The following is a 13,079-nucleotide window of genomic DNA, read 5'->3' as shown; positions in this document are numbered from 1 at the left end:
CAGCCACCCCAGCAAGAGGTCAGATTTCAACATATCTCTCATCTGTAAATGGAAGTCTTCTCTTGTCTTTGCATGAGCTTCTGCCACAGTAGGAGCTTCTAGGGACAAGCTTCTATTTCTCTGTAAAATTTTGGAAAGAACATCTAGAGGTTATGGAGTAGCAGCTCTCTGCAATCTGTACCTCCTCTGGATAGTATGAAAAATGAAGGGAACTGCAACAGACAGGACCTACAAAAAACCCCTCCAAACTCATTAGAAAGTAGAGCTTGACCTCTTTGAGTTTCAGGCATCCTTTCTTTTGGAGTCAACCCACTATCAGTAGTCCCTGATGGCAGTGGTGCTGCTGCTGCTTATGTTCCAGTCAGTAAGACTTAACGATTGAAGTTTCTGTTAGGCTAGACCATGGGTGGGCAACCATGGCCCTGTGGATATGAATGAACTGCAACTGCCATGACTTTCAGCCCAATAAAATCTAGAGGGACATGAATTGCCTGCTCTAGACAATATAACACCACATTCCAGATCTGCCAGGAAGCACAGGAAATGTTGCTCCTATGAAGTTCAGAAACCTATGGACATAGTTCTAGCAGAGCTATGGAAATGATGGTGAGATTTGGGAGAAGGAGTTTTGCAATAAAATTGGGCCAAGTACTGTAGGTTTTAAGGCCCTAACAACTTCAGTGATTGTCTGGGATGGTGCTAGCTAGCAATGAGATTAAACTTAAATAATTTTAGAACCAGTTTCAACTGGGCCCAAATTCAATGTCTGAATCAGGCCCATTCCAGGATGTACTGGGAAATTAATATCTTTAATGTGCATTTTTGCCACTAAAAAGTAATTGGTGCATGTGTCCTTGAATGGTACCTTATTGCAGGTTTAGAGTATTTTACCTTCTACCTGTACTAAATACTTTCTGAAGATAACCTTATTCATTGTTCTGGCCTGATGATATTCTTTAATGGGTGTTGTGATTTATGCTTCTCTGACACCATGTGTACCTAAGTAAAAGTATGACCCATGGAGTCAATTTAATTAAAATGCTTATTGCTTATATGGTGGCATCTCATATATATATGCATCTTTCCTCTTTCGTTGACAAGGAAGATAGGAATTAAATGAGATAATGGAGTTTTGAAGGTGCCTCTGATTGTTAGATGGTAAGCAAAAATGCATACAGGATGAATCCATAAAGTATCTCACAGATCAAAAGGTTGACAGATAGCAAAGTTGTGACAAGGAATGAAATAGCTGCTTTAAACAGAAAACTGTGACAAAAGGAAGGCAAAGAGAGGTTTCAAAGGCTTTCAGAAGAGTGACAAACATTATGGATAGCCTCACATTATCATACAAACTGTGAAAGATTGCTAGAATGGATTATTAGCAAATCAGTCTATCAGTTTTGCATCCATGGCTTCCAAGGATTTTTGTGTTGTGAATTTCTATCCCCAGGGCCATGGAGCACAGTTGTGGGTGGGGGATATCTTTGCTTACCCAGAAAAAAAGAGGCCAGCAAATAGGTGGTGGTGGTGGAGCTGAGGTGATATACGTCCTTGCTGCCCACATGACCCCTTCTGATGGTGATGCTAGCCCACCCTTCTACTCTATTGTGTAGGTATTAGCAGGCCGCAAAAGGACCAGGTAGGGATTTTATCTCCCTCATCCCATTACAGTGTATCTTGTAGATGTTAGGGATGATTGGCATGCTCTTAAGTAGATGGTCACATGGCACTTAAGTGAGCACCTAAAGGCACCAGTGTTATGGAGGTCAGGGGTCTCTGGAATTGCCCCTTTTGATCACTGGACTTGGGGCAGGGAAGGAGGCCAACCCTTGAGGTTTACGTGTGATTCAACATCTCTTTAAGTCATGGGACTTGAGAGAGGGGCAACGTCTGGTGGGCTTACATTGAAACAGGGCTGATGTTGAGGCAATCCAGTTACATGGAGGGCTCCTGGGTCTGAGGTGCTTCACCCAATAGTAGTGTCTGGTCTCTGTTATGTCTGGGTGGGTAGGCAATAAAGTATCAAGTGAAACAAAAGATGGAGTGGCAGAAAATCCAGCAGGGTTAGACTAGGTCTAGTCTTCAGCTGCAAGGAAAAGAAGACACAATTTATTCATAAGTATAATATTCAAATTTTCCAGACTTCTGAAAGGCAGCATAATGTAGTGGTTTGAGTGCTGGACTAGGACTCTGGGAGACCAGAGTTTGAATCTCAACTCAGCCCTAGAAGCCCACCCAGTATCCTTGGGCAAGTTAAACTCTCTGAGCTTTAGAGGAGGGCAATGACAAACTTGTCTTGAGTAAATTCTCCCAATCAATCTGTACAATAGTGTTGTGATAAGGTGTTTTGTGTGTGTGTGTAGGTTTGGAGTCTTTTTGGCTAATTTTACAGGAAAAGTAACATCACTCGTAACTTGAGTCTGCTTCACTCCCATCCACAACTTGTGAATACCAACCTCACTTCCTCCTGAGAATATAAGGATGGTGGACAAAAGGGATAAGAGAAGGTGATTGTGGATGATGATTTTTCAGTCTTCATAAACCTAGTAGCAACCATGCCAACACTAGCACTTGAAAACTCAACTCTTTGAGTTGAAGTTTCCAGAATCCTTTAGTCAACATAGCTACCATAACACCTTAGTGGCCATGTTGACTGGAACATGCTGGGATCTACAACTCAAAAATAACTTTTGCAAGATTTGAACTGCCCAAAACCAGTGTCATTAGTCACATTGGAAGCTACAGAAACAGCACAAAGAGCCAAACAATACTAACAGAAGCTCCTGCAATATTGCTCAAAATTTAGCTTCCAGTGTACTAGGCTTGATTTGCTTCTCAACATCATCATGCACAGGAATCAACCAAGAGCAATATCTGAATGACCGCATGACAATAGTCAGCCCAATATATACCCAAGAAGTAATCAGCAGAAAAAAGGAGGTTAATTAATCAATGGTAAGAAAGAAGTTACTTTGTATACACAGTGACAACAAGTCTAAGGAGGACATGTTTGAAATACAAGAGCACACAGAGTCTGATGATGGTATCTCCATATTATATATGGCTGAATTACTCTGAAAGCTCAGTGTTAAAAATTTTGTAATATGGTGAAAAGTGCAAAGAAAGTACTGAAACTGCATTTTTATTTTATAGATATGTACAGACAGCAGAATGTGAAATTTGATGGAGTCTGCTGGAAAACTGATGTTATGATATCCTCCTATGGATAAGCTGCATGAGGCAGCTGATGACTATACTCAAACACAGGTGGAAGTAGCATTATTCTTTTCCTAATGCTTACTGAAATGTATGACTGTATTGATTGAAAAATAATTTTGAGGTGTCTGTTTAATCTCTGCCTCTATCTTGACAGGGAACAGCCAGTGTATTTACACAAGGAAGGGGGTGCTTTGATTGTGAGTACCTGCATGGCTGGGCTGGATGGTTGGACTGGATGGCCCTTGTGGTCTCTTCCAACTCTATGATTCTACGATTCTCTGATTTTCATCTGCTTTAGTGCAGTGCCAGTACTTCTCACATACTTCCCAGGGTAGGAAATAAATATTTCCTTTTGGAAGCATTCCAGTCATAGAAAAAGTGGATATCTATGTTTGAATGGGAACAATAGTAAGATACTGACATCTTCATGAGGGAGCCAAAACTTGATCTTTCAAAATTCAGTTAGCATGTTAATGTCACTTCTGTGTTTGCCTCAAGTAATAAATGCAGTTTGCCAAAAGCGAGACACAATCTCATCAGGGTTTAGTAAGAAGTTGTCAACACTTTCCATCTGATTTGGCTCTGGAAAGATGATATAGGAGAAGGATGAGCAACCTGTGGCCCTCCAGATGTTGCTGACCACAACTCCCATAACAGTTGGCTTTTATGAACGATTTTCAGGGATTACTAAAGGTGCAATCCAAAACATCTGAAGGAAAGCAGATTGTCAGGGTATCTGTGCTTCCCCTTGTCTCTTGAATTACAATAATGTCCGTGGTAAATTTAGAAGATTGAAGTGGGCTTATAACATTTGAACTTAACAATATTCTAGTTTACCCGGGGCCTTCAGTGTGCATCCCTGCAGAGATATAGAACTAGGAAAGAACAGGTTTTATTTTAAGGTTCTGCCCATCATACATGCCAGATGGCATACACTGCACTGTTATCTAATAGCAGGGATGCTGTTCAATGGCTTGATCTATTCCCAATGCTACATGAAGCTTTATTGCTACTGTAATCAATAATGGAGGGTCATTCGCTTATCTCCAACAAAAAGGATGTGGGTGTTAGGGATGTATTTTTCTCTCTTCAATTTTCTTCACAAAAAAGAGGTATTTTAGTACTTTTCTTTCCTATGTGAGCAAGTGGTTGAAAACTTAACAGTTTTTGAAGGTCATTTGCAGTGTGAAACTTATTCTATGCAAAATCCACACATAACCTTTTAAGTGCAGAAAATATTTACTTTTCAGGAAATGATATTTTCTACACAGAAAATAATATTTCTGGACCACAATATTTCATGAACAGTAATATTTCCTGGAAAAAGGGCAATTTTTGTGCAGAATAAGTCCCAAATGGAGAGGAAAAAATCAGTTCCAGGATGTCCTTGTTAGGATTTCCTGACACCTGAGAAACATGTTTTTAAACTAAACTTGAACATTTTAAAATGTTTCTCCCTTCCCTATTTAAAAAGAAGCAACAGCACCTAAAGTGATATCAAACTGATATAACTGCAGCACGCATACACAAGTCATTACCTTGGATCCTATGATGGGATAAAGGTGGTATATAAAATAAATAAATAATAAATGAAGTCTACTTCCCTGGATGAAAAATGTGTTAATTGGTGTTCTCTGTATGTACATGTCCGACCCAACCAACACAATCAGTGTGGTTTAGTATAATACACTGTATATCAGGGACTCCTTTCTGGAGAATTTCACAGCTGAATAGCTGTATTTTCATTACACAGACAGACAGACAGACACACACACACATCCTTTTGTGGGGGAAATATGCAGAGATTCCTTGTAAATCAAAGATACTACAAGGTGGTATGCTGATATGGTCTAACCAGTTAATAGTCAATTTGGATTAGCAACCTAATTGTTAAGTGAGTTACCATATGCACACTGGATCCTTGCCCTTCCAAGGGTTCCAAAAGCAGGCTATGTGTATGTGTGTGTAGGTGGATGGCTGAATGGATTAGCAGAATAGTGAATACCTCACTACAGCAAGGCAGGTCTCCATCTTGCTAAAAGGGATTGTTGTGAAGCCATTGTTCAAAAAATCCACTCTGGATCCCATTATACTGAACAATTATAAGCCATTATACAGTATTCCATATTTGGATAAGGTTCTAGAGTATGTGATAGCCTCCCACAGCCAGGAGTAACTGGATGAGATGGATTATATAGACCCATTTCAATCTGGCTTCAATCCTGGCTATGTAAAAGTGACAACTTTGATGACCTTGGTGGATGGGATACTCAGGAAACTGGACAGGGGTACGTGCTCCTATTGGTTCTTCTGGAGCTCACAGTGGCTTTTCATACCATCAGCTTTCTGGGATGGAATTTGGGAGCACTATTCTACAGTGGTTTTGATCCTTCTTTGAGGGGCAGACTCAAAGGTGGTGTTAACAGATGCCTCTTCAACACCATGTTCTTTGGTCTGTGGCATTCCACATGCTTTTTAATATTTACATGAAACCACGGGGAGAGGTCATCTGGAGTTTTGGGGTTCAGTGTTACTAGTAAGCTGATGACACCCACCTCTATCTCTCCTTTCCATCTCAGTCCAAGGACACTTTCTGTACTAAACCAGGCTCTGCTGACAATAATGAACTGGATGAAGATGGACAAGTTGAAAGTTAATCCAAATAAGACAGAGGTGCTCCTAGTCAGTCGTAAAACAGATCTAGGAAAAGGGGTTCAGACTGTGCTGGATGGGCTTACATTCTCCCTGAAATCCCAGGTTTGCAGCTGGGATGTGCTCCTGGACTAAGAACTGAGCCTGGATGGCTAGGTTTTGTTGGTGGGCAGGACAAACTAGTGCTCCAGCTGTTATTTATTTGTTTATTTATACCCCACCAAGATGGGATCTAAGGTAGCTTTCAGAAGTTTAAAACAAGTTTAAATTGAAATCTTATTTACAAAGGTTAAAAAAGAATTAAATGACAATATATTAAAACTATGATTAAAACAGTTAAGGACACCTTTATAGCATAATTACTAGTAACAGATTTAAAAAATATGATACAGCACATCTTCACACCTACTTTGTTGTTGTTGTTGTTGTTGTGTGCTTTCAAGTCATTTTTTTTAACTTATGGCAACACTAAGGCAAACTTACCATAGGGTTTCCTTGGCAAGTTTTCTTCGGAGTTGGTTTGCCATGGCCATCCTCTGAGGCTGAGAGGGTGTGATTTGCCCAAGGTCATCTGGTGGGTTATTTATGCTTGAGTAGGGACTCAAACTTTGATTGCCAGAGTCTCTGTCCAACACTCAAACCACTATACCACACTGGTTCTCACTCACACCTACTACTGCTAAGGAAAACAGGGCAGGGAGGGGACCAACCAGACTTCCCATAGAAAGGAGTTCTATAGCCTGCAAAGGAAATAAAGATTGGGATCCTACTGCGCTGTTGTGAATAGATAACTACAATAGATACAGTGAATTCTCTAAACAGTGAATTCTAGCTCAATCCCTGCCATCCCCACTTCCTGAGAATCAGCTACTGTGATAGGTGGGAGTCCATCTGAATGAGGGTCCCACCCCCTTCCATGAACAATCTCTGTTGCAATGAAGTGTCCCTGCTGCAATTTCCCCTTGTGCCAGAGTTTCCTTGTAGAAGAAGGAGTGGAAACATCATTCAGTTGTTTGTCTAGTGACAAAGGAATGGACCCCCATAAATTGCAGTGGCTGTTTCCTGGTTGGTGGGAATTGGAGGAATTTCATGATCTGTATATGCCCCCTAGATTAGGAACTACATAGGGATTGTGAAGACCATAGTGTTATGAATGTATAACTCCACGTTATTCATTTGTAACTCCCCAACAGGATTCCAGCCATCTTTTTCTATATAGAAGATCTGTTTTCTGTGCAGAAAACAGTTTTAGGAGGCAACCACCTCCCCCATATTTTTCCCTGCAGAATATTTCATCCACAATGCTTTGGGAAATTCAATAACAGGATGAAAAATTGTTCAAAATGCTCACTGGTCTGTTATACTTCTTGATGGGATTGTCCAGCCGTTGAGAAATGTGGGATATGAGCTGGACATGGACAATTAGAAATATTCTTACTATCCAGTATGTGGGTGTTACTTCTTCCCACTCCTCTCTTTACCTTCAGGAAGGTAATTTCTGAGGCAAGAAAGTCAGGATAAGGAATCCTTTTGATGGCACACTGAAATTTTTTTCCTGACCATCAACATACAAAGGAAATTAACTTCTTAGCTCGCAACTTAGTATAGATTTGACATAGTGGTGCAGGAAGTGAGAAGGAGAAATCTCAAAATGTTTTGTAAACCATGAAAAATAACTCCCATTTCTTTGAAGAGTCATGTGAAAGAGGGGAAGTGTTCATGGTGTCAGGTTTGAGAAAAAGGCACTTACCTTCATTGTGGAAGCAACCAAGTCAATACATCACTGTTTGGCTGCATTGCAACAGGATGATTTCATCTCCTCTTGCATTATTCACTATGAGAGCAATATGGCTTTTCTTTGCTATCAGTGACATCACAATATTGTCAGATTTGATTGGTGGTGACATTTTCCAATGCAGCACATAAATTTTGTTTGTCTGAGATCATTTGGGGGGGGGTGCATGCATGGGCCCATGTTAGCACAGCCATAAAAAGCAGAAACAGAATGCAAGATTGGGCCACCCATAAAAACATTTTGCTCCCAATCTCAAAGGAGTGTGCATTTGTGGTTTCTCCAAGCACATGTAACAATGTGCCCACTCTCAAAGAAATTATTTCACAGCTGTGAGGATGAGGGGGAAAATATTATTTCTACTACCAATTGGTTTAAATATCAATCAGGAATTGTCAGATCTCCAGAGTAATGTAGATGATAATTTGACTACCGAATAAATACTGTAATTCAGGAGTGTTAAATTTTCTGATTAGCCTAAACACCAACTCCAGATGGACTTTTTTTCCACTAAACTGGAAACAGAATTGGAGTGAACATGGTGTGTTTGTCTTTTTTGAAATCCCATTTGAGCTAGACATCTAGTTAAGTAAAGCAATTAGACATCTGCTAATTTACCAAGTATAGATTTATCACCACTTTCCTTTCCTTTCTGTTCCCTTCCAATGAATGTTTTACACCTGCTATTTACATTTTGAATCATTATAGTTCTGGGGTATCAAAACTTTAGTTCTGAAAGTGCGAAGAATTGTAACATAAATGTAATTCCTAGTGCCTGAGTCTTCACTGAGATTTGAATATAAGAACTCATAAACAGGGCACAATGAGGTGTTAACATCTCAGCTTCAGACTGGTGATTGGAAAGGCCTAGTTTTCACAACAGGAAACCTGTGTTTTGATCAACATGAAAGATCTTTTGCCTATGCACTTTTATCCCAACTAGCATCAGCTTTCCTTAATGATATTCTAAAGTCTTTAAAAGCTGCTAAAATATAGCTGAATGGAAAGTCATAAATGCTATAATTTCATCTCTGTTTTGAAGTCTAGAAGTGATTTCATTCCCTCCCCCCTCCTTAGATTTTTGATACCACCTGTAATTCTCTCTACATAGCCATAACCAATAAGTATAGCTTATAGGCCTATATGCATCTAACTATGTTGAATATGCTGATTTTTAAAAAAATAAAAGCAGAAATTGCTTTGGTAGTCCACAACAAATATTAGCTGGAAATGTAAAAAATCTGTCCTGTTGAACAAAATTAATTTATTGCCTTTTTTTAAAAAAAACATGCTCTTTCTGCCAGTTATAGCTAGATAATAGAATATTTAATGTTAGATATTATTAACTATCGGCTGACATCTTGGACAGAGAGTAAAAAATAGCCAGGAATCTTGAAACTACATACCCCCCCACTCTGCTTTTTGAAAGCTAAAAATTAATATGTAGTCTTCCATAGATCACTGGGAATCATGTGCTATGTAGTTTTATAGTATATTCTTCTGCTATACCACCTATGATTCCCAGTTGTCTGTCCAAAACTATGCAGTTTAAAAATGAATATATCCATCCATCCATCCCTTTATTTATGCTCCTCTTCCTCCCTGGTTGGGACTCAAGTTGACAGAAAATTACAATAAAAAACATCTAGTAAAAAAAAAATTACAAAATTAAGATTAAATCAGTATTAAATAACAACAGCATTAAAACCATTTGAAAATTTATCTTTTAAAGAAAATTAAAAACAGTACAGCATCATAAAAAGCCCTTTTCTTCTCAAAAAATAATTTTTCAAAACCTTGCTTGTTAAGAAATGCTCTGACCTCCTTGCCAACATACCAGCAACAGTGTGTGCCAACCTTGTGAAGACTTACAGGAAATGTTTGACCTCTGCCATTGCCAAGGATATATAACAAAGGACTGAGATGAACTTTTGATATTGACCAAATACTTATTTTCCACCATTTGCAAATAAATTCTTGCGATAAATGTGATTGTCTGGATTTGTTTTCTCATTTTGTCTCTCATAGTTGAGGTCTACCTATGATGTCAGTTACAGGCCTCTCTCATCTTTTAAGTGGGAGAACTTGAACAATTGGTGGCTGACTAAATAGTTTTTTGCCCCACTGCATATATTGGGCAGAGAGGTAGCATAGGGCAGTTTTGTAAGCTGTTGACTTTAGTCCAAAACACACTTAAGAAATAATTTGAGACTTAACTGCCCTGGCAGTTTGTTGTAGCACCAGAGCTCTCCGATAGAGAAAGCTAAACGTCTCACAAAGCTACAGTTCCCAGGATTCCCTAGCATTGAGCCAGGCATTTAAAGTGATCTTAAACTGGATTATTTTTGCAGTGTGTTTTGGAACTTTGTGTTGTTTAATCTGTAGACCCAAATCTTCTTTGTCACAGCTTATAAAATGAATTGTCTAATATTCCTTTCTGGTTATAGAATTAACTAGATTAAATATGAGGTTATGTCTGTTGACAATGCCTCTCTTGGATTGTTTGGCAACTGGTCATTTTGTTGATATCCAGATAGCTTAAATGTTAGGATCAATGTTCCACTAAAGTAGTCTATGTTGTTTGAGGCATCCTGTTCTATATCTCTCAAATTTAGGGTTAGAAAAGTGAAAATTAGAGACAATTCCTATATGTTTATCTCCATATCCACAAGGTTTTGAATTTGAATTGACATTCTGAAGTCTATGAAACTTCATGCTACCAACATCTTTCTTCCAGTTAGTCTCAAAGGTCTACAAGATCCCTTTATATGTTGATTTTCCAGACTTATATGGCTATGTTTTTGAATCCCTTCTCTATAGCAGAAGTGTTTTTGTAGCATGATGAATCCTCCCCAGGATTTATTTTTAGATCAAAAGGAGCTATCCATGGTCCTGAGGCCTATGCTCTAAAATAATTTAGCCACTGCATAGTTCTTGTAAACTTCAGATTAAAGCTCAGAGGATGTTGGGGAAAACAATCCCTTGTTGCATTGCAAACACAATGTAATACCATTATGCCTTAATTATTGGGGAAATGAACTAATTACAATTATCTAGTTATGGGCAACTATTATTACTTCTAAGCATTTCATCTGGAGGTTAAGAACTGACTATCCCTGAACTAGTTTATATAATTCAAAATTAATGAATTAGTGATTAGATGCACTATGGATAATTTACAAAGGACACTGGCCTCTCCATTGCTTCATCTCTATATAAATCCCATGGCAGGGAGACACTAGAAAAAGTTCTGCTTCCCCAGCACTTCCTATTTAGCATTTAAATCATCTTTTGCTTCTCATTTTTTGCCAGATGCTAGTGATGTCATTCAAGCAATAAGCTGAGATGTCAAGTAATTAATTTAATTAGAAGCAGAGATTGCACTAATGTTATTACTTCACCCAGTGATAAATTTGGTTGAATATTTTATCCCGGCAAGTCTAATAATAGGATTTAAAGGGATTTCTATCTGAGGTTTCACATGACTAAGGTTATTAGGTCAGTATCCTATAGTATTTTTTTTAAAAAGTAGCCTTTGGAATTCTTTTACCTAAATTCTTTCAGATAAATACTGGAAAGAAAAGACAATGCCTTCAACTGAATAATGGCTAATTAAATTGATGGATATGACTGAATTAGACAAACATACCTATAGTTTAAAAAACAACTCATTAACTGAAGTAGGAAAAGTATGGTTACCAGTGACAAAATACTGGAATAAGAATTGTCAAGGTCTGATAATATAGTATATTAGGATTGTTTTTATTAAGAGTGAAGAATATTGCTACTTATGTAAGGTTACAATCATGTAATAGAAAATATTTAATATATATGTGTTTTAGTTTATGAGTTTTATATGTTGTAAATAATATATATATATATATATATATATATATATATATTAAAAAGTAGTGTTCAGAAATCTTTCATTATGGTGTAGAAATAAAATAAAGTCAGCCCTCCATGTCCATGGATTCTTTATGCATGGATTCAATATTGAAAATATTTTTTAAAAAGCATAAATTTTTAACAGCAAACCTTGATTTTGTCATTTTATATAAGGGGCACCCTTTTACTATGTCATTGTATTCAATGAAACTTGAGCATCCACGGATTTTGATATCCATAGTGTGTGTGTGTGTGTGTGTGTGTGTGTGTCCTGGAACCAAATCCCAGTGGATAACAAAGACCCACTGTAGAGCATTTTTTCAATAAAGACTTGATTTTTATCTGTAGAAACTTACAATGAGTATGCAATGAGTCATGCATATGTTGGAATCCTGCTGGTGACATAGGTAGGTTTAATGTCACATTATGCCTGAGCATGTCCTGTTATACCACTTTCTGCAACAAGCCCCAGCCTGCATCATTTATCTCCCTGGCATCCCAATACTCCCCAAGATATTTAGTGATTTGGCATGTGTGGAGGGGCTGTCCTGGCAACATTCAGCAGTGTGTGTGTGTGGCCAAACTCAGGAAGAGGCTTGTCTCCTCCTGGATATCCTAGAGCTGTGATGGTGAACCTTTTAGAGGCCGAGTGCCCAAACTGCAACCCAAGACCCACTTATTGCAAAGTGCCGTGTCCCTCTGGCTTTCTAGTAACAAACTCTGGCAAACTCTGTGCTGGGGCAACGGCACATGTGCCCACAGTGAGGGCTGCGAGTGCCACCTCTGGCACTCGTGCCATGGGTTCGCCATCACTGTCCTAGAGGTCCTTGAGAGGTCCAAGAGGATGGTATCATCTTCATGAATCCAGCAGGAGAGATATATCTGGATGCTGCCTGGCCATCCACCACTCTCCTCTGGCCATTGAATTGTCACCCAGACAACTGGGAGGTATACAGTGCACACAGGGGTGAAGGCAGGGTAGTAGAGCTATGTCTGACAAAGCATTATGCCCCAATTGAGTTAATGGAGAAGTCAGCTGTTGTATTTCTGTACAAAGGAACAGCTGTCATGTGGTGCTGGCTGCTGGTCTGTATCTGCCATAAAGTATGACAGCAGGGGAGAATAGACTTCAGACTATCCTACTGCTGGATCCAGAGAAAAGATTAAAATAGTTTTAATTGTAACTGTCATAGGCCTGGTCTACATATGCAAGAATATGAAGTGAATACATTGTGGCAGAGTATTGAAATGGTAGAATGGACTTTATCTTCTCAGACCATAAGTGAGGCTTTTGCTAATGAAAACTACTCTATAAAGAGAGAGCAAGCACAATGGGGGTGGGGGATGCTGATATTTTGATTGCAAGAAATGTTTAAAAATAGGAAAACATTCATAAATCGGGCCAGCCTTTATGTGAGCAGTGGGGAGTAAGGTGAATCCTACACAGTTCACTTTCTGATTCCTCTCAGTTTGAGCCAAATCATCTCTGCCCCTTTGGTCTTCTAATGGTGTTGTTACAAAAAGTAAG

Source organism: Sceloporus occidentalis, unplaced genomic scaffold (genome assembly GCF_023333645.1).
Source record: "Sceloporus occidentalis isolate IW3139 unplaced genomic scaffold, rSceOcc1.0.p SCAF_6, whole genome shotgun sequence".
NCBI classification, from domain to species: Eukaryota; Metazoa; Chordata; class Lepidosauria; order Squamata; family Phrynosomatidae; genus Sceloporus; species Sceloporus occidentalis.
This window is presented reverse-complemented; position numbering follows the sequence as displayed.